Source organism: Ambystoma mexicanum, chromosome 3q (assembly GCF_040938575.1).
Source record: "Ambystoma mexicanum isolate Mex_15411 chromosome 3q, UKY_AmexF1_1, whole genome shotgun sequence".
In the NCBI taxonomy this organism is placed as follows: domain Eukaryota; kingdom Metazoa; phylum Chordata; class Amphibia; order Caudata; family Ambystomatidae; genus Ambystoma; species Ambystoma mexicanum.
This window is the reverse complement of record NC_090926.1, coordinates 1197600056-1197623430: the sequence shown is the minus strand read 5'-3', so window position 1 is coordinate 1197623430 and position 23375 is coordinate 1197600056. Positions and strand designations below refer to the sequence as shown.

At 45.1% G+C, this 23375-nt stretch overlaps 1 protein-coding gene across 2 annotated transcripts in view; it reads right to left on the bottom strand.

The window, feature by feature from the left end:
* Positions 1–23375, bottom strand: part of LOC138447740 (complement C3-like) — a 2843165-nt gene that overhangs the window by 650998 nt on the left and 2168792 nt on the right. The gene's annotated exons all lie outside the window — the stretch shown is intronic.

Here is a 23375-nt window from a genome sequence, read left to right as displayed (position 1 = left end):
AGACCACTATTTAGCTAGTTTAATTTTCATTTTATTACATTGTCCCTATGGCTGGATATCGTGCAGCACACTTACCTGGAATGTATTACATTCTCGCATACGAGAGGACAAACTGTTAAAACACTCAGATGTCTTTTCCCTTGTCCCACAATGATATGATATGATATGATATGATATGGTATTTGTAACGCGCCTATACACAAGTGTTTCAAGGCGCGACGAGGCAGGGAGGGAGGGAAACAAGGGGAAGACAGACAAACGATCCTACTAGGCCAGGTGTCATTCAGATCGCGCAAGTGCAGAGGTAAGGGGAAAAGGAGAAAGTGCAGGGGGAGGAGGTGGGGGGGAAGTGCAGTACAAGGTAAGTAGCGTAATAAAATAATAAATAATAAATAAAAAGGGCCAGCTGGTGGCAAGTGCGAGGTAAGTGCAGAACAAGTGCTGAGAAGTGCTGGGAAGGGGGGCTGTAGGGATACAGTGACAGTCCCACAGTGCAGGGGGAGCTAGGGAGGCAGTGAAAGTGGAGAGTGGCTGGGCCCTGGACCGAGGTCGCTGAGAGTGGCCCAGATGCAGGTTTAGTGCAGAATTCAGTGGGGAGTTAAGCAGGTTTAGCAGGGGAGAGGGAGAGAGAAGGCAGAAGCGAAGAGGAAGGTTTTGAGGTACTTCCGGAACCGGAGATGGTTCTCCTCAAGTTTCAGGGAGGCAGGAAGGCTGTTCCAGAGGGAGGCCCCTGCTGCGGAGAGAGATCTACCCCCAGCTCGTTGCTTCGAGAAGCGGCTGACCATGAGGGAGTTGGAGACGGATGAGCGAAGGGCTCGTGAAGGAAGATATTTAGGAAGAGAGAGTTGAAGGTATTTAGGCCCCAGGCCCCAGAAGGCCTTGTGGACAATGCAGAGGGTATTGAACTTAATCCTCGCAGCCACTGGGAGCCAGTGAAGAGATTTCAGTCCTGGAGAGATACGGTCCCTGGGCTTGAGGCCAAGGACAAGTCTCGCAGTTCTGTTCTGGATAAGTTGCAGAGGGCGGAGAGTGGAGGCAGGCAGATTAAGATAGAGGCTGTTACAGTAGTCCAGCCTTGAGAGAACCAGGGCTCGGGAGACAGTGAGCTTCTGGGGGGAGGAGAGGAAGGGAAGAATACCTCTGAGGAGGTGCAGCTGGTAGTGTGACTTCTTAGAGACGTCAGATATATGAGGAGAGAAGGAGAGTGTGGAGTCGAAGATGACCCCGAGGTTTTTAGCCTTGCAGGTAGGGGCGGGAAGGGGGCCAAGGGAGGCCGGCCAGAGAGCTGCAGGGAAGGAGGGAGTGGGTGTGCCGATGAGTAGAATCTCAGTCTTACTGGCGTTAAGGCAGAGGTCATTGGCAGCACACCATTCCTGGATAGCAGATAGACAGTCGGAGATGAGGGAAGGAGAGGAGGAGGCCGAGGGTAGCCTGAAAATGAGCTGGGTATCGTCGGCATAGCACTGGAAGTGGGGGCAGAGAGCGGCGATGCGGTGGGCAAGGAGTGCCAGATACTGGTTGAAAATATATAGGGTAAACACTCAGAGTTGTTGTTTTGTGCAGAATAGGATCTATGCCTCCCTTGGAAGGATAGGAGACTCTCAAGGAGTAAGCCTCTGAATAAACGGTTCTCCACTGCAACTGCAGAGGCTGAATGTAAACAAATATTGGCAAACCCAATAGGACTGTATTTGTATTTTTACAGGGCAAGCTTTTTTTGCAAGCTCCCACGGGACAAAAAACACTTAACATCCAAATTTGAAAAGCTAGCCGAATAAATTACTTACCCCTGGCAATGTTCTTTCTACTGGATGTTCCTCCCATGGATTCCTTATCTTTGATGTACAGATATCCTGCTTGCAGCTTCAGAAAACCTTCAACAGCAGAGGGCACCATGTATCGTCGAGTCGAGGTCCCTTGGTGGCTTCCATTGGCGCACTCAGACATGACGTTGATATAAGTAGCATTCATTTCGTTCGTTGCCTCAGTTCAAGTTTTTCTCCCCTTCTTGCAAAGCCGCCTTTAGGATTCAAAAACCCAGGCGCTGAAAGAGAGGAATGTATAACCCAGCAAAATTCACCTACGGTCAAAGGGGTAGGCTGGGAGGGCGGCAAAGAGGAATCCGTGTGAGGAACAATCCAGTAGAAAGAACATTACATGAGGAAGTCTTCTTCTAATGGATCGTGTCCTCCCACAGATCCCTCATCTTTGATAGACTCCCATAGCAGTTTGTAAATAGAGGTGGGACTTAATGGATTTTGTTATTGGTTTATGCTGTGAAGAACAGCTTTCCCAAATCTAGCATCCTGTCCTGACAAGAAATCTAGGCAGTAATCCTTTGAGAAGGTGTGTAACGAGGACCAGGTTGTGACATTGCAAATATTCTGCACCGGTACACCTCTTTGTAGGGCTGAAGGGGTTGCCACCCCCTGGTAGAATGTGCCCTTAAATTATCAGGGACATCCTTACCGGCCAAGGAATAGCATTCTGAGATGCACAGAATAGTACATCTTGACAAAGTCTGTTTGGTCACAGCCTGCCCTAATCTATGACCAGTATAACCAACAAAGGTATCTAGAAAGACATCCAGAGCTAACTCCCACTCGTGTGAGACGGTGCTCTGCCTTCTCAGAGCATCCGCCATCATCTTCTCTGCTCCGGCTAGGTGAATGACCAACAGATATACTCCTTCTTGAAGTGCCCAGAAACAAAGGTGCATTGCCTACCAATTGAACAGTGGTAGTGACCCTACACCTCCTCTCTTGTTGAGGTAATGCATAGTCACTGTGTTGTCCATCATTATACAAATGTTCTTCACTCGTACAGAAGGCAAAAAGGCCATCAGCACTAGTCTGATTACCCTCAACTCTAAAAGGTGTATGTGCAGTTTGGATTCAGATGCAGACCAACGACCGCTGATTGTTAAGATTGTTCATATGAGCTCCCCATCCCGTGAGTTTGCCAAAAAGGTTCCCCCATCATCACATTCTTCTTGCAGGCCCACCACAGGAGATCCTGTGTGACCGTGCTCGGGACCTGAAGGAGAAAAATGCAGGAAGCCAATAGGCACAGCAACCTCAGAAAATCAAATACCAGTAGATGTTGGGCATTTTGACATTTTTCCACCATATGCAAAGTATGCTGAGCCCTCAACTCGGGGGGTGAAGATTTCCCCGGGGAAGAGTTCAGGACTTCTTCAATGAATTGCAGCTTTTGGGGAGGTGTCACCTGGGATTTCTAGAAATTGAGGGAGAAGACCAGTTTGTGGAGAGAGTGGCAGGTGCTGTTTCGATTTTCCAGAGCCTGTTCGGGAGTGCGAGCTCTGATCAGCCAATCGTCTAGGTAGGGAAATCCCTCCACTCCTTAGATTCGCTGCCACCACCACCATAAACTTGGTGGAGGTCAGCCCGAAAGGCAGTACTCGAAACTGAAAATGAGAGCGGCCAATGGTGAACCTCATGTACTTTCTGTGCTTGGGATGTAAAGGTAAATGAAAGTAATCATCCTGAAGATCGAGTAACACCATCCGATCCTGGAGCTGAAGGGCCTGAAAGATGTACAAAAAGAGTGACCATCTTCAATCTGTTCTTCCTGAAGAACTTGTTCAAGTGTCTCAGGTCCAAGATGGGTCGCAGGTAGGGTACCAGCCATGGTAATGTTCCGCTACAGGCACCCTTTCCACAGCACCTTTGTCCAGCATTGAGAGAATCTCCTGCAGAAGAGGCTGGTTCTCGAAATTATTGCTTGTTCAGGGGACAATCTGGACAATCTGGAGATCTATCCAAGAATGGAAGGCAGTACCCTTGGGCTACTGTCTGCAGAGTACAAATACCTGAAATAATGATTCGCCAGTCTTCGAGATGCTGAGTTAATCTGCCTCAAAGCGATTTTTATGTAGTGGCTGCGGCCGAAGGTAACGAGACTGAGACTACTTGTGTAGCTCTACCACCACGACCTTGTGCTCCATGATGAAATCTTCTTTGGCCTCTCTGGGCAATCCGGCCCCTGGTCCTTCCGACTGAGGTGTAAAAGCAAAAGGAGTGACCTCTCCAACTTTAAGAAGTTGGCTGGCTTTGCCTGCCTGGCAGTTTGCTGTCCCTAAAGATTTATCAGCCACCTTGGAAGCTTGCAGCTTTTCAGGATCTTAATGCCAAAAAGGTGAGACTCATCAAATGGCATATCTAACAGCCTGGATTGCACATTTGGGGCAAATCCCGACATACGCAGCCATGCAAACCTTCTTGCGACTGTGCTAGCCGCGATGAAATGGGCCACACAATCAGAAGTTTCTAAACCTGTTGCAAGGATTGACACGCTGCATCTTTACCACCCTGGATGATATTGAAGAATCCCTCTCTCATTTCTCCATCTGGGATATTTTCAGCTGCTTGTGCTATAACACCCCACAAAGTGTGTGTGTACTTTACCAATGCACAAGAGGCCTTTATGGCCTTCAGCGCCCTACTTCCAGCTGAGAAAACTCTCTTCCCCAAGACATCAAACTTTTTGTCATCACTGTGAGGGGGGATTGTAGGGTAGGCAGCTGCCTTTGAGGTAGGTGTAGCTGCATGCACCACTAAACCTTCCAGGGTAGGGTGCCTAGAGAGAAATTCTGGGTCAATAGACGATAGTCTATATTTTTTAACAAGATCTCTATTGACAGCTGCCGTGGTGTCTGGTTTTCTAGGATGTTGATCTTCATAGCTAAATGGAATGGCAAAACAGGCTACTTGGGGGGACCCTTGTCTAGGATGTCTGTCAGATCATCCTGCTCTATGTCCTTGGCCGGACAACCCCAAAAAAAGTATTCTGTCACCCTGTTCATGACAGACCTGTAAGCTCCACTAGAATGGGCAGTTGGATCTGTATTGACAAACTCTACTTCAGATGAAGTGTCAATACCAATAGCATTTTTAAACACTCAGCCAAGTCTTGTAACCTGGAGTCCTCTGAAATGAGTTCCTTTGGTACAGTAGATGTGCCATACCTTAACACAAAAAGAGGATTATCATCCTCTTCAAAAATGTACCCCATAAACTTAAAAAAGCTTAAAAGCCGTTGATGGGTCAGAGTACGACGTCAAGGGCATCGACGTCAAGGGTTTTCATGTCTAGTCCTTCGACAGTGTAGCAAAAGGATGTGGTGGCTTCGACTTTTCTTGTGACGACGATACCGTCGATGTCACTTGAGGATGCTTCTTAGACAAACTACTCGGGCTCTTCGACATGCGAGAAGTAGTTTTTAACGACACCCGTTTAGCCTTGTGAGGCCCGATGGGGTAGGAAGCTTTCTTTGGTTCTTTTGAAGGATCGGGCAGGGCCGCCTTCGAAAAGACATCTATCATTTGAAGACAGAATTACTCCCAGTCGGCTTTGGGGGGAGACTTACTCTGGAAGCTTGTCTTCTTACTGTCAAGCAAGGAGTCTGATGATGATGATGATGAGTGATTGTGCTTCTTCTTCACTTGTGCCAAGACCTGGAGCGCTTCTTGTGTTTTCGAGTGCTTTTTTGGTCTCTGAGGACAAACCTCCTTGAAGCTTTTTTCTTCAGATGATCTCGTTCTCCTCTTCGAGGGGTTGGACGAAGGAGATTTAGATGCCAACCGACCTAGAGTGATTTCTGCCTTGCTCTCTTCAATGGCTTGCTATGGATTGGCACGACATGCAATCGTCGACCTTGTGTTCCACCCCAAGGCACCATAGGCATATCCTGTGCCAATCTGTGATTGTCATTTTCAAAACAAAGTCTGCACACCTTTTGAAAACATTTTTCGGAGTAGACATCTCTAAAACTTAAACTAAGCAATAGAAAATATCGGTGAGGTGATCGACCCTTTCGAAGCGTGCTATGCATGCCGAAAAACAGAACTTAAGCAACGGGCGTGGTTGTGCCATTTTATATTATATTTATATTTTATATTATTATTTATATACCAACGTCAATGTCACATGTAAGTGCGCGGATGGAAGCACTGAGGTGCCTCGACTCGATGACGCATGGCACCCTCTGCTGTTGAAAAGTTTCCGAAGCTGTAAGCAGGATATCAGTATACCAGGATATCAGTATATATACACTTAAAAACAATGCGTGTGAAAACTCTGAGAGTGCGCACATCCTGCTACACATCTCTTCAGCGTTACACCATCAGTCACGAGATCCTCCTAAAAAGACTGGAAGATATTGTAATTAAATAAATTACTCTACACTGGATCACCTTCTTCCTCAGAAGTAGAAAAGAAACCACTATTTTGGGTCCCTACAATTCCTGACCTGCCTGTGGAGTATCCCAAGGATCCACACTCTCACCTCTACTTTTCAACATCTACATGACATCCCTACTAGACATCATCAATACATCTGGTATCTCCTGCTACAACTACATGGATGACACACAAATAATCTACACATTTGTGAACCACCCATCACCACATGGTCCATACATTACAATCTGCCATAACCAGGTAGACGCATGAATGTCCGCAAACAGATTAAAATTCAACCCTAGCAAAACTGAACTAATGCTCTATAATCCGACAGGTTCTACCTCCACCACAATTCCTTGGCCTGACAAGATATGACCTTTCCCAAACCCGTCAAATATAGTTTGGAATCTTGGAATGCAAATGAACAATGCCCTTGATCCACAGGTCAGAGCAATTGTTTCAAGCGGTTTCTCCCAGCTGCGCACCATATGCCGCATCATACCTTACTTAACATACACCCACAGGGCCATAGCCACAATTTCTCTAATACTATTCAAACTAAACTATGCAAACAGCCTCTATCTCGACTCCAAGATTACTTAATGAGGAAACTTCATCGAGTTCAAAATGTAGGAGCAAGACTACTGGCCACCCATCAAAGAAAGGATTCATGTTCAAACCTAGTGCATCGGCTATTGTTCATACAACAGAGGGGGCCCTTACTGACTCAAAAGTACATTTCAACATTACACTCCCACCAGAAAACTTAAGTCCAGTAATGATCCATTAGTACTAGGCCCCAATTCAACAAGAAACGCCAAGAAGGATCCTCTTTTTTAGTTCTACCCACAAAACGGTGGACCATCTTATCCAAACCTCTCCTCCTGCAAGTGAACCACCTAACTTTCAGAAACCCAAATGATGTCACATATGCAACAATTTACAGATCAGATATCCAGTTTCATCACTGATAAAACAGTGAGGATTCAAAACTCCCCAAGATCTCCAGAGGACTACATACCTTATAAAAGAAAGCCATCCTTTCAACTAAGAGGGTTTCATCCAATTACTATGAGAGACATTATAAATAGAGTCAACAAAATGAAACTACAAACCAGACTGTGTTCCTCCTATCCAGCCTAAGTGATAAAAGAACAAATCCACAGTCTGGCATGCCATAGCTAAATTGTGCAATCCCACTCTCTAATCAGGGATAGCCCCTAATAGCAACTATCCTACCACTTCTAAAAAAGTGCACAGATTACCCCAACAGTGACGGCCAAATATAGATCCATCACCAATTTACCTTTCACTGTGACAATCCTTGAACATTTGTCCACATGCCAACTACAAGATCACAATGAGAAAATGAATCTCTTGCATCAAATACAGTCGGCTTCCAGCATAACTAGGAAACAGAAGCCAGACTAGTGGACCTTAAAAAGTAATTCCTAAAGACATTGCAGAACATTAAGAGCACAATGATCATAGATCCAGAGGCCACATTAAATGTTTGATCATAGAACCCTCCTAATAGACTACAAAATAACTGAGAAATCAGGGGCATAGTGAGTCAATGGTTGAAATACCTTCGGTGCATATGGTATACAGACGTACAAACTCAAAGTTTCACACTGCTCCCTGTGATGAAACCTGTGAAATCATCACTAAAACCCTGATATTGTCCTCCTCTCATGTGGCTAGGGGAAAGCAGTCGCTACCTGATCCTGGGTCTGGGGGTGGTATTATGAGGGAGGATCTTATAGGAGGAGATGCATATCGGGGGAAAGTGGTAACTCCATTAACACATGATTCTTCCAATCTCCCTGAAATAATGATGGCGTATTGTAAAGTGGAGCCAAGTAGTGTAACTGCTAATATTCACATAACCAACAACTGAAACAATATAGGCTTGGAAAGTGTAAAAACATTATGGACTTCACTTCCCATAACACCTATGGTACTGGGACGAGGAAAAGGAGAGAAGAGTCAATGTAGAACAGGAACAACCTAAAGCTAAAGATGCAGACTAGTTATTCTAAGGATCATCAGCTGTGCAGGAGATTTAAGAATTGTGTATCTTACTATGCAAGAGAGTGTGGCAGGAGAGGAAGAGGTGGTCACAGTCTGAAGGAAGAAGAAGAAGCAGAAAGCCATAGTGGGCGCATAGCGGGAAACTAGCTCCCAGGCAGCGGCACTCACGTGAGCAGTTCTGAAGGAGGAGGACGCTCAAGGCCACCCGCCTGCAGGCATTGCATGCCGGAGGAGCGAGACTCTGGTAGAAGTCAGCTAATACCGGACGCGACGTGACGCAGTCTTGCGGAGCGGCAAAGTTTCCATTGGCGAAGGTGCGAGAGACCAATGTGGGTACCAAGAGAGACTCTGTGTACCTGGGGCAATCGGCTGAGTAACGGTTCTTAGTTGCAAATACACGTTGAACTGGTTAGTCAACCACGAGAGGTTGGCATCCCCAGGACATTTTGTAAAGCTGAAGGACACTTGGGGAGGCAATATAAATCCCGACCAAGTAGAACAGAAGGGCAACAATGGTACAATTCTCCTTACATGAAATGTCAGTTTGGGGAAACCTGGAACCTGCATTGCCATCAGCCAAGAGACTGTAAAGAAGGGACAGGTGGGCAAGAATCGTGCAATTCTCCTTACATGAAATGTCAGTTTGGGGAAACCTGGAACCCCCATTGCCATAATCAGAGAAACAGGCAAACATTGTACAATTCTCCTCAAACGGGATGTTGATGTGGAGCAAACATTGCCACAAGCAGCAAAACATTATCAGTTGTGTGAATCTAAACCCTTCCTGGCAGGCGAGTAGACCAGGAAAGAAACAGTTGTGTGAAGTTAAGCCATTACTGGCAGGCGAGTAAACCAGGAAAGGAAGAGTTGTGTGTGGTTGAAACCATTCCTGGTAGGTGAGTAGACAAGCAAAGGAACAAGTTGTGTGATGTTCAAACCTTTCCTGGCAGGCGAGTGTACAAGAATGGAGCAATTGCTTTAAAGGAGAAATCTTTGTCGTTATAAAGAGTGGTGTGTAAATAACATATTTGCTTTATCATTCTGATAAACCATTGTACAACAAGAGACATTTGTTTTGCCATTCTGACAAAAGGATTCTAAAGAAAAGTAGTAATCATTTTGACATTTTGAAAGATTACTTTGGGAAGGAAACAGTTGCTTTAGTTTTGAACAAGTGTTCTGTGGCAGAGACAATACTTTGCCAATTTGAGGGACATGTTGGATGCAAGAGACCTTTTTTCGACTGAACTGAATAGTATATTGTGGAAACAAAACACTTTCAAAAGTTTTTCTGAATTGATTTAGGGGAGGGGAATCAAACCCTGGACACAAAGATTACTTAATTGGAGTTATAAGTAGGACATTTTAGATATTTCTGTTGAACTGGAAACAGATACATATAGCATGCACACTTTGGTTGTATATGTTAGTGTAAGGGTCAGATATATTTGGACACAAGGTCAATTTCCTTTAGTTTTAGTTTGCTAGGTAGGAACATTCTTGTTAGGATACGGACAGATAGGCCTTATCCCATCCCCTTTTATTTTTAATAAACATAGCAAATGTTGTGAAAAATACTACTTTGTGTCTGTCTCTCATTTCTGACCCCTCACATCGAACACAATCCTTGAATGTGGAGTCCAACAAAGTACTTCAACCTCCGCCAGGCTCTTCCTTACATACATGCACCCAGCCAATGACAGAAAACAAACACTTTCACAGACTCCTTTCAGCTATGCACTGATAGCATACTGCTAGCTGTGACACGCAACTCAAAGAAAAACAACAACATTGCAGACTGCCTTTCCTCTATCCAGAAATTGATGTTAGCTAACAAACCCTGCTTCAACACAGATAAAACAGTCCCTTGAAACATAGGTTACGACCCTTAATTGGAAATTCCTTTCAAATGATAAGTTACTTTGGGCCCCACTCCTACCCTAGCAATACAGCTAAAAACCAGAGGATGATTTTCAACACTATTTTAATCTTTAAAGAACAAGTAAACTCCTTGACCACAAATCACATGTACGATAAAGAAATATTTCCTCTGTTATCTACGAACCAGAAAACAGCATGTGCAATCATCAGTCCTGAGCAACATGACTGTTACTCCATATATCTGACCCTGCCCAAATACCTACTAAAACAGACACACCTAGTATAAAACTGGGCTTCATGACTTATCTAAGGCCTCTACAAACATGACCAAATTTTGAGAGGCCTAAACTGTAAGGAAGGCATGGTATCAACAGTAAGACAGCCGCCACAAGTGATCACAGTTCAACAGTGTTTATTGAACTTTGACAAGTGTGTGATAAACGTATATCTAACACTAAATCTACAGATGGGAGCAAGCTACGACCATCAAATAATAATAATGCAGTCCTAGTGGAGTTTCGTCAAAATAAAAGGGCCTTTACTAAGAAAAACCAATTGCCAATCCTTACAACTAAATATACATATTGCGGGGTAGTGTTCATGAAAAAGAAAGAAGTATTCAGGAAATAATATATCAGGATATTCAGGCCGTTAGCCTGCCATCCCCACGTTTTCAGCATGGGACAAGGCGGTTCACTCGAGCAAAGCACACACTCTGGCTTCATTCGACACAAGGATACAGATACATTATCAGCATCAGGGCCTTCTGTGCCCAAGTATCTTTCCTTCTTAAAAGACTCTTGATTCAGAAGGCCTGATGTACAAAAACACAACACAAAGTTCTTATCCTCTTATAAGTATTCAATTTGGGTGATTCACCCTGGATCCTCCTCAGCCGGGCTCAGGTCCATTTTTTTGTATCACGGCTGTTATTATGGATCACCCTCTTCCGCTCTCCGATCCCCCTTTTTACAATGTTCAGAGAATATTCTTTCTCAGGTGAACTCACGGTTTACCCCGGACTCCGCTCAGCTGGGCTCAGATCCTTCCTACTGAACAATCAGGCTCTGACAGCCGGGCTCGGACCAATTTCAACTTGCAGAAGACTTTTGAATGTGCAGATGGTTTAACCTGACCCATTGCGGGAACACTTCGATCTCAAAATTCCCTTCTCACAGTTGCCAATCAGTTGGATACCTAACAGAGACCTTCGAATGAGCACCCACGTGGGGCCGGATCACTCTGTCTATGGTATCTTTCTTAACCTCCAAAGTTCAGTCACTCCTCCGGTTTTCAATTATATTTGCATCGATCTTCACATACGTTTCACACATTGTTCTCTTTAGATTTCTTCATAGAATGTTACAGCTTGTAACCATGGTTCTAACACAGGCTGGTTTGGCATCAGTCTCTCCTACTCACCGGCTGTGCTGTCTTTACTGGTGTTGCTTTGTTGTAGGAGCCAAGGACAGTACCATGGCTGCAAATGCTCCTCTTTGCCTTGGTAATCGACACATGAGAGCTCTGGGTATTTCCGGCACACAATGCAGGTTTGTTCAGATTTAGTCCTCGGTCTAAGGTTTCTTATTTTCCAAGGTTCACAAAAGTAACGGTCTGAAAAGGTCAAGGGCACTTCCTGCCTTGCAATCCTCTCTGGTCTCGCCGTCTTTCTCCTCGTATTAAACAAACTGCAATCTTCGAACTGCTGCTTCCTCGTGTGCTTTGCCTGCACAGAGTGTACTTGCGTTCTCCGTAATTGCCTGACCTTGCCTGACCATTGTATTAGGACATGTCAGGTTTACGGATCTGGTGTTAGTCCGTTTTCGTTCACGGTGAGCTGTTCGTGAGAAAGTGTTTGTGTCGGGAAAGGGGGTGGGGGGTTTGAGTTCCTAGGTATCCTACCTGGTAGAATGGGGAAAAGGTGTTACATGGAATGGGATACTGTGTCTCACCATCCAGTGTCCCACTCCCCGAAGACCCCCCATCCATGTGATCCTCCTGCACCCCCAGGAACTGAATTCAAAAGCGATGGCCGTGTCCTGGTCACCTGGATGACAGATCGCCGAGGACTAGCGGGTGAGACACCTTTAGGTTTCTCACAAAACACACTTAACTAGCTACCGATGTAGAAGAGAATCATTCTTAAAGCACTGTGGGCCTCATCACGAGTTTGGCGGTAACCCTTAAATCCGACGGTAGTGCTGTTACCGCCGGATTTAAGGGTCCGCCAAATCAGGGCTTTGGCAGATTTCTCCCCAGCTCTGAGCTGGGGGGAAATCCGCTGAAAATTCACGCTCATACCGCCGGCGGGAAATCTGCCCGCGGTATGAGCGCAAAATTTCCCCATTGAGCCCAATGGGGAATGGGGCACTCCTGAATGGGCTTGATGGGGAATGGGGATTTCCAAATCCGCCAAACCCGTGATCCGGCCCTAATAGCGCCGGTGGGTTTGGCGGTAGGGCAGATAGCGCCAGCGCTATTAGCGCCGGTGTTACCGCCCAACTCGTGATGAGGCCCTGTGTCTGACCAATAAATACTTCTGTAAAATAGGCCCATAATACCTATCAAACACTACATCACACCTAGAAACCTTAGAAGCTCATCTTCACAGAAACTCTCAACAGTCAAGATGTTGAAAATACAACAATGCTAGATCCCTAATAACACAATGACTGGTACTTTGCAATTATATTACACCAGAACTAAGACAACAGCAGGATCACAAATGCTTCATAAAAATACCACAATTAAAAATATTCATAGGAAATGAGACTCATCAGTATAGCCCCCAAAAAGGAAAGAGCTTCTTAGCACTTTAGAGATTGTGATAAAGCTCCCTGCCTGAGACCTAGAAAACAATAATAATAGCCACCTTCCTCAACTGATGGAGCCCAAAGCTCTCTCACTGAGTAGACCCAAAGCTCCAACTTGGGAAAAGACGCCTTTGCAAATAATTGATGGGAGTGTATGTTCAGATACAGTTTCAGCTTCACAGGATAAATCAAAGATGTTATTTTACAGAGTTTGTGGGACCCATGGTGATCTCCGAAGCACCTTTCACACAGTGTTACAAGTCTGTAACTTCCTCAATGCTGAGAATATATCATGGGAAGCAGTGTTACAGAATCATTGCTCTCTGGGAAAAGAGTCATGAACCAGGGATACAATGTTTCAATTTTACTGCACTCACAACATAAAAACAGAAACAAAAAGAGCTTGTTTTGATCATCTAATTCACACTCTGTAACCACAGAACACATACTCTAGCCACAAGCAGCACCAGTGAGAGATAGGGGGAAAACAAGCATTCCAAATGCTGGATAAGCCAATTATAGGTTTGGTCCAGCCCCCTAAGCCCAAAACAACAGCACTTAGGGAAAGTAATAACTCTTATACCACACCCACTTATAAGCTAAAGGTGCAAACCCTCACTGAAAGTGCCACAAAAGGAAGACGAGAGGACAGTGGGAAAGCACACAGCCCCCAGTTACCCAATATAGGTTGCAGGAGAAGTATGATTGCTTCTGGGGTAAGGTGGTGATTTGAGTGGTAGAAGAAGCCAAGGCTGGCAAAGTGGAGGAGAGGAGACAGGTGAGGTGACAGCAGTGGAGACCAGGAGGAGGTTGTGAGAGCCAATAGAGTAAAGGAGGAGCTAGTGACATTCGAGAAAGAGAGATGGCAATGGGAGGTAGTGAGGGTTACAAAAGAGGTATTTATGCATAGGAGAGGGGTCGCAAGGAAGACTTGGAAAAGATGGTATAGGAATATAAGGAATGGGACAAGCCATAGCAAAGCAAGGAATGAACATGTGTGGCGAAGAAGAGGATAGGAACATTAGCAGTAAGGTGGTGAAGCGGCAGGAGTCCGGACCTGATTGAGGAAGGATAAGGAGGTCCTTAGAACAATCACAGCAGAAGGAAGAAAAAGTGCAGGAACTTCTTAAACCTGGTACAGAGGGCCAAGCCCCTAGAAGATATGGGAAAAATCACCTGGAAAGGGTGTGAGACCCCCTTAAAACCAGTTCACTGGCAAATCATGCTGGAACCCTTAAGATCTAGGAATAAGCGGTAGGGGGTCATTACTTGAAGAGGCCCAACAGAAGAAAGTTGCAGGGACCCCTTAAGTGCAAGAATGAGATACCAGTGGATAAAATACCTTATAAAAGACAGAGAAGAAGGGTACAGGGAAACCTGATTTAAGTCACAAAAACCCCTAAGAGGAAAGGGGGACAAAGAGCATGGATGGCCCTAAATCCCTAAAGTGTTTTGTTCAAAGCTCATGCAAAGCCAATTTTAAATGTCTTTCTTTTATTGTTTTTCCCAACCTATATTTTATTGAGAAAATTAAAAAATCCAAGCTAGAGCTATATTTCTGTCTTGTCCTGGTTATTGGTCCCGTCATCCCTGTGACTGTTCCCATACAATACATATATACATACATGTGTATATGTGTGTCTATATTAAGGCGAGTCTGAGACACATAGGAACCCCTCAAAATTCTATTGTTAATAACTTTTGATTCGAGTAACGGGTTTGGCCGACATTTTGAAAGGGATTAAAAGTCTGCGGGCCGCCTCCCCCCCTCAGACTGCAACGTTTCGTAAAGATTTGTTAAAAAATAAAAAGGTTATTAATTGTACAAAAATATATATATTTTTCCAAAAGTGCAGCCTACTTCCCATTCATTTTCCCATAGACAAAAAAGGTAATTGCCAAAGCGCACAGCCCAAACCACTGGACGGATCCGGACCAGGTCCAAAACAACTTGGGCACGAAGCGTTGACTCGCGATCCATGCCTGGTTTGGGGTTATTCTATGCATTAGTTATTTTAAAATTGGACGGAGAAGAGGTTGCCTCCTTCCCCCAAAATTACAGTTATATCTCCCATGGTGGATTGCAGGATCATGGTTTTCAGAAATACCGCCATCTTGTTTTTCTCTCAATGCGAGAGATATTTGCATCTATAGCCGAGGTTATGGGAAAATGAAACATACAAATGCCATCAGGGTAGAGGTGGGCCGGATGGCTAGAGGGCACAGAGTGAAATTTGTGAGTTGGAGGCGGTACAGGCACCTAGTTTGCAACACAAAGCTTTCCGGAGCTTTCCGAAGCCTTGGCTATATCTGCGAATAGCCGACTTCTCATAGCAAACTATGTCACAGTAGCAGCGTGTGTTGTGGGGGAAAGGGAGAGGGCAGGGGAAATGAGGAGGCCATCTGGGGAGTAGGGGAGCTGACAAAGATGAGGGGGGAACTTGGTGAGGTGCGGGGGGCAGGAAAGCATTTTCTTCCGGCCGTTTTGTCGATATTCGTGTCTATATCTGAGGCCACAAAGGACTGCAGATAGCCGAGGGTATGTGTAGTTCGTTATCCGCAGCTATATAGTTTGGGGGTGTCAGTGTTTTATATTTTTTTTAAAGTGCTTTGTTTAGGTATAGTGACGTTGGGGGTGAAAAATCACTGGCCATGACCTGGTAGGTATTAGAGAGTCTTTTTTATTTTGGATGTGTGTTTCAGAATTATGTGCATGTGAGACTTTGGAAAAAGATAGAAGAAAATAGTTTAACAAAATGAATATATAAAAGGAGCAATTGTAGTCTAGTTTTGGAATGCTCCATACAATGGGCCTCATGCTGAGTTTGCCAATCCGGAAACAAGGGTGCCGGTAGGCTTACCGGCACCCTTGTTTCAGGACCGGCATATTACAGGTCTGCCTGCTGGAGCCATTGTGCCCGTCAGGTCTAACCCTGCCGGGCACAGCGGCCAAGTTAGGAAGACCGGCCACGGAAGCACCAGTACCGTTAGCAACGGTGCCGGTGCTTCCATGTCCCCACTCCATGGGACTCTATGGGAATGGGGACTTACAGTTTACCGGCGCCTGACTTTCCGGGCCACCAGAGTTAAATCTCCCAGTGGCACCGGGAAGTCAGGCATCGGCAAATATTTACGGGTCCGGAGGCAACCCGCCGTTAGCACCATCAGGGTTACCGCCGGACTCGTAATGAGGCCCAATGTATTTTAAGTTGTGTATTCTTACTTATGGTATTATGTGGTGTGGGTGTGCAATGTTTGCCCATCTACTTTACTGTTATGTATTTTTCTATGGTTTCTTATTTTTCAGATACTTTACATAAGTACATGAGTAGAGTTGTTCTGTATTGATCATTTAAGTTGGATTGTAGTATACAACCTGAAGTCAGGCCCTTGTCAACTGACATTTTGTAACCAGGGTTATGATAAAAGTCAATGAACAGTAGCCGCAGTTATAATACTTTTTTAAATTATTTATTGTATCTGTGTATTTTTATATGATAAGTAGTCCTTAAAAGGACAGTCTTGGGGTACACTGAGTGTAGAACTTTAGCACATTAGGAGTACTGTTTTGATGTTATGAAGGAACACTGCATTTCCTTCATCGGGTAGGTGTACTCCGTCATATCTATAGAATTTGGCCATGTAGAATTGTAAATTGTTGTTTTCAATCCATAAATGGTTGTGGTCTATCATGAAAGCACAAACTGCTTTAATAACATTTCTCTCAAATTTCTCAATTTTACCATTAAATCTCGTGGGCCATCTCCATTTTTGCCTCTGAGTGAGATTGGAAAAGATAGAGATGGGGTTAGGAAATAGTTCCATTAGTGCTCCCATGTCCTGTTTTATCATTAAAGTAAGGGACACACCTCGTACATTCCCCTAATCATTGCCTCCACAATGAATTAGTATGACGTCTGTGTGTTAACCGCAGCTACAGGCAACAATTGGGAATTATGAGTACTGAAACTGCATCAAATAAATTACAATAGATATTGTAATATATTTTTGCAGTGTGTGTTCAATTTTATCTATTTTGTAACATAAAAGACAGCCCCTAAAAGGTCTGTTTTGGGGGATGGAAAGAGGGGGGTAGAATAGGGGAGGAAAATACATAAGGATGAAACATATAACAAAAGGAATTAAAATAAAATCCAACATATATTTTGTAAAATAGATTTTTGTTTTTTGTTTTTTGCTCAATGGTGGCGTCTTCCTTGACTACCCATTCGCAGCAACCTTTACACATGATTTGCATCATGGAAAGGTTGGGTGTTGGTAACAGAGGAGTCAGAATAGTGGATACCACTGCTGATGTAGAGTGGGGCTGATCTTCGTGTATGCAAGGAGCAGGCCGCATGCATTTTTCTTTTGTGATGCTCATGGCCTTTACGATATTCTTCATTGACATCGTCCCAGTGGACCCACACCAGATGGTTGATCATTATCGATGTTTCTAGACTTTGAGACGAGATAACAGAGAGTCTTATTGTAGAAGGTGCAGAGTACCTCCTCCACCTCTTTTCTGGAGTAATTGTTCCTTCACTTTAAAGAATCGCCAACTGTCTGCATTTTTTTAAATTCCTCTATGCATCTTCCTTGGTGTTGAAGGATTGTTGACCCAAATGATGATGTCATCCTCGTCGTGGTCGGACATGTTGGAATATCCAACCGGGGAGGAAAATATAAAAGAATAAAAATAACAATACGAAAAAGACAATGCTGCAAAAAAGGAAAAAGATTTTAATAAAAAAGAAAACTAAAACGTAAAACAAAAAATAGACAAACTAAACAAATCCCAAGACAACGGAAAATTGGATTTTGAGATAACTGGGTAAAAAGGATGAAGAGTTTAAGGGGTAAAGTGCCAGAAGTGCTTGCAGTTACTCAGAAACCCTTTTATGATGTAAAGCACAGAAATGCTGATGGGCGTCAGAGTAATTCTGGGCTGTATCAATAGCTACTGCTAGGGTAGATTTATTGATTTGCAACACGGCTTCTTGCAACAATGGCGGAAAATAATTAACAAACTGTTCGATGGTTAACATCTTGATTACCACAGGTCGAGTCTATTTAGCCACCCATAAGGACATTGTTACCTTTCCAACGCTGGTCCGTGGTCTATAGGAGAAAGATGCTTCATTCTACAAGACGGAGGGCTGCAGAACCCGGCAGAAGGAGCCTTAGCGCTCTAGTTGATTCACGCTGTCAGCGCACGCCGGCAGAAAGTCACGTGACCCTATTAAAGGATCGTCTATACTCGCCTCTAAGTGTCGCTACTGTTGCCAGAGACGCTCCGTAAGTTCGAATCTAGGGTTAAACCTTTCCTGACCAACTTTCTGTCTTTCGTTGCTCACTCTCTCTCTTGTTTCCCTCTTCCCAGAGACTTTGTTCCAGGTTTTCTCACTATCAATTCTCCAACACGCCAGACTCTTCCGGCATCTCCCGCGCTCCCCTATCCGTTACGCTCATTCAAGTGTACGGTGTTCAGTAGGACTCAGAGCCCCTCTAAGCAGTGAGTGTCTCTTTCTTGGGTTTCGGGTTTCACCTCACATTCCCATACTTACTCGTTCAGTCTTTTCAGGATTCCCCCCCCCCGGCGCTTCAAGAACCAGGCTCACGAGCAGATCCTTACTCCACGCTCACCCTCTCCATCACTGACGACCGTTCAGGTCAGACTCCAGTAAGGATTCTCCTTTCCTCTCCTTCCATAGTTTTCTACCTCTCCATCATCCATCACTTACCTGTCCTATTTTCTCCCGTAGGGCTTGTGCCTCAACCATTGAAGATACACATTTGAAGGGATTCCATCCATCTGAGAAGCCTCCATCCGCTTCATCAGGGTTTTTTCCCCAAGAGGGTTTCCCTGGGGTTCGTGCCTCCCCTCCGTGGGTATTTGAGCTGCGGTGGGGGTGCAGGCTCCTCCGGGAGATTCTTGCTTTCTGCAGTTGCTGCTCCCGTGTTGGCCATCTGACCAGGTTAGTGTGATGGTGAGTTACTTAATATTAACAGTTAGTGACGCCAGTTAAAAAAATCCTGGTTACGATCGCGAACATGGAACAGCAAATGCAGCAGCTCATGGCAGTGATGCAAGCTATGACTTTAGAAATGCAGACTCTCAAACATGATAATGCTCAGTTAAAACTACAAGTTGCCCGTGCGTTTTCTGAAACCCCCCCAGTCGCCCTGCCTACTGGCAGATCCGACGGAGACCCACACAAACTGAAAGAATTTTTGGACAGCTGTACAGTCCAATTTACATTTAAGTCCTGCTTTTTTCCAACTGATAAGGACAAAGTAGGGTTTCTGATTTCTCATCTTACAGGTCCGGCCCTTGCTTGGGCGACCCCTTTGGTTACTTCAGGAAATGCCATCTTAGACTCATGCCAGGCTTTCTCTAATAGTCTCAGATCAATGTTTAGCCGTCAAGAAATCTCGGTATCCACACAGGAAAGACTCCTGGACCTTAAACAGGGAAATAAGGATCTCATTACATACATTACTCAGTTCAAACAATTGTCCCCCGAAGTAGGCTGGCCTGATGATGGTTTACTGACTCTCTTTCGACGGGGGCTTAATGAGGAATTAAAAGATGAGGTGTCGAAGGTTCCACGACCAGCTAACTTGGCCGAGATGATAACCCTAACTATGCAAATCGATTATCGTTTGCAAGAGCGCTCTCAAGAAAGGAGAAAGGGTAAAGGACATTGCTCGCATTTAGATCCGGTTTCAATCCCTAGTAAACCTTGCTCAGCTGAAGAACCTATGCAGATAGGCTCTGTCAGAGGACCGTTATCTGCTACAAAAAGAGAGAGAAGAAGGTCCTTAGGGCTGTGTATGTACTGTGGGTCTTCCTCCAACGTGTTACGAGATTGTCCCATAGTTCCTCCCCGTAAGTCCAGACCACCTCAGCCGGGAAACGACAAATCCCTGCCGTAAGGGGAACCACGGCAGGTGATCAGCATCAAGGTTCCCCTATCAGAATCGAATCACCTCTTGAACCATCTTCTAGCCAACACCCCATGATTGTACTTTCCTTGACTCTTGTCTTGCATGATCAAACTATTCAAGGGGTTCCTGCTTTGCTTGATAGTGGAGCAGCAGGTAACTTAATCGATGATCAATGGGCAGCAAAAAATGGGTTGGCTAGAATCACTAAGACAGTTACCACCCCCATTCAAGGAGTTGATGGTTCTCCTTTGAGTTCAGGACCTATTCGGGAACAAACCCAACCAGTTACTTGTGTGATTGCCTCCCACCAAGAAACATTAGTCTTTGATTTGATCAGAGCCGCCCATTTTCCGGTCATCTTGGGCCTTCCATGGTTGCGCCTCCATAATCCTTATATAAATTGGAAGGCTGGAAATGTAACGCTCACCTGATTCCCACGGAGGCGCTGGTCTTGGCAGGAAGGTGTCTGTGACTCGAAAAGTGATGTGCAGGACTCGATTGGCTTCTGGGGTCGAACCTCTTCGCACCGTGTGTCGAACTCGAAGGGTGAGGTTTCTTAGATAGGTGAATGCTGGACTCTCCATCTGCGTCTGGTGCAGGGTGCCGTTGCCAGTTCCTTCACTGGTGAAACATAGGCCTCTTGAACTCAGAGGATCTTTACCGTTGTTAACTGCACGAGCGGTGAGTTTCCGGACACCTTTTAGTCTTTATAGTCTTTAGGTGCGTGGCACGTTAATATTGAACAGTACTCTGTATAATGCTTTTCCCTTTTTGTCTTGCAGGACTCTTGAGATGGAAGATGGAGTGAAGCGCCTGGAAATGCGTAAGTAAATGCAAGCGCTCTAACTGTCTTTTTCCCTTGCAGCTTAGTTCGTGCTGAAGAGATGCCGGAGTACTTGCAGGCGTTCTATTGCGACGAGCGCGATGGGCGTAAGTAAATACCTGTCTAATGTCTCTTCTTTTGTCTTTCAGATGTTGGGTTGCAGCGCCGGAGTCCGCGGAATGCCCGTAAGTAATAACAATGCTTTTGTCTTCACAGGCGGCGATGCAGCGTGAAGAAATCCGGAACTCGCTGAGTGCCGGTAAGTAATAACAATGCTTTTGTCTTCACAGGTGGCGATGCAGCGTGAAGAAATCCGGAACTCGCGGAGTGCCGGTAAGTAATAACAATGCTTTTGTCTTCACAGGCGGAGGTGCAGCGTGAAGAAATGGCCGCAGCCGATGGATCAGGTGAGTAAGCACTGCGTGTAAAGGTTGCCTTGCTAACCTGTTGTTTCTTGTCTTTGCAGGAGCTGCTGTTGACTGGATACAGGAATGGTAAGTATAATTCTTGCAGGTTCAGGATCGAAAGAAGAAAGGCTGGAACAGACTCGGTGAGCGTTCTGCTGCAGATGCAGAATAACGCGAAGCACGTTTCATCTATCGGGTGTGGTTTAAATAGCCTTGGAGTGATGAGGCGTCTTCCTCCACGGCATCGCCTAGGTAAGAAAAGAGTTCCAGTTCCAGTGCTGTATCCAGGGAGTGGAGCTTGCCCCACCCAGGTAAGAAAGTAGTTCCTGTTCACAGAGGACTTCTAAGTGGCTGGTAAGTAAGCAGCATGGTCTGCTGCAGGTAAGTCCACCCAAGCATCTTCACACATAGTATGAGCCCGGCGGTTCCAGTGCCGGGACCGATGGTTTTGATGAGCCTGGTGCCACCGGCGCCAGGACAAGGTCCAAAAGGTCCCAGTGGGGACCGGCTGGTGCCTAGGGTTAGGGTTAGGGGCCTGCTTCCAAGGATGTTGGGCTGGTCCTGGATCCTTGGAAGCAGTGATCATGACAGGAACCCTTTTTTTGGGCTCTGAATATTGTGTTTCCCATTGCATGTTCCAACACACTGTAGGTCTTCATCTTCCCGCTGTGATTACAGATACTCCTGCTGTACCCTACATAGGTCAGTTAGGGAAGGTTCCAGAATGTCACCAATCATTTCATAGAGTCTTCTCAACACCACAGTATCCGACTCTTCCTCCCCATCGTAGAGACGACTGTCACATAGACCTTCTGCCTGACCAACCTATTCCGTTTGGACGCATGTACGTTCTTTCTCAACGAGAGAAGAGTGCGCTCAAGGAATATCTTCAAGCCAACCTCCAGAATGGTCTCATCACTGAGTCCAAATCCCCGGCTGGAGCCTCTTTATTCTTTATCCCGAAGAAGGAAACAGAGGAACTAAGACCATGCATAGACTACAGAGGACTCAATAAGATCACCATACCAGACAAATATCCTATGCCTTTAAGAAAGGACATTCTAGAAGCTGTGCGGAGAGCTACGTTCTATACTAAATTGGATCTCAGAGGGGCGTATCACCTCTTCAGAATTGCTCCCAACGACGAATGGAAAACTGCCTTTCGCACCCCGTTTGGTCATTTCCAATACCGCGTGATGCCATTCGGTCTGGTTAATGCGCCTGCTGTGTTCCAGCGATTTATGGACCATCTATTTTCTGATCTCCTTCTTCATTTTGTCAACGTGTACTTAGATGATATTCTGATTTTCTCCACAACTTTAAAGGAACACATCGAGCATGTCAACCTTGTGTTAAGGCGTCTGCAAGACAATCAGTTATACTGTAAGGCAGAAAAATGCGAATTCCATCAAACACAAATCACGTATCTAGGATTCGTCCTTTCCAAGAAGGGAATTTCCATGGACCCCCGAAAGGTGTCTGCAGTCTTAGAGTGGCCATCCCCAACTACAATCAAAGAGGTACAAAGATTCCTTGGGTTTGCAAATTTTTATCGTAAATTTATCCCCTGTTACTCAGAAATTATACTCCCAATTACCCGTTTACTTAAAAAAGGAACAGTCTTTTCTTGTGATCCACCAGCGCAACAAGCCTTCCAAACCTTAAAAGAGTTGTTTACCTCAGCCTCTATCCTGCTCAATCCAGACCAATCCAAACCCTTTATCTTAGAAACGGATGCCTCTCAACATGCATTGGGAGCCGTTCTTCTGCAAAGAACGGAACAAGGAGTAGAACGACCTGTGGCCTACCTATCGAAAACTTTCTCTTCCGCTGAAGAACACTATTCAGTTTTAGAGAAAGAACTGTTGGCTATTAAAAGGGCCTTTGAGGAATGGCGGCATCTGTTGCTTGGGTCCCCCTTCGCAATAGAAGTTCGCACGGATCATCAAAATCTTAAGGCCTTGCAACATGCACAAACTACTAATAGCAGACAAGCAAGATGGGCCCATTTCTTTCTACCTTACCGGATTGAATTTACCTTCCTGCCAGGGAATGCTTTGTCTCGGAAGAGACCTCACTCTTCCCGGTTTTGTTCTGAAAAGAAGTTTCCCACAGCAACTTTTATCGCAGTGATTTCCGATTTCCTACAACTTCTCAAACAAGAAACAACCAGAAGTCGACGCCTATGCCAGGATCTCGCTCTTACTCATCACCTTAGTAAGAATTAAGAATCATACTTTCACGCGGATCAAGTTCTGGTGCC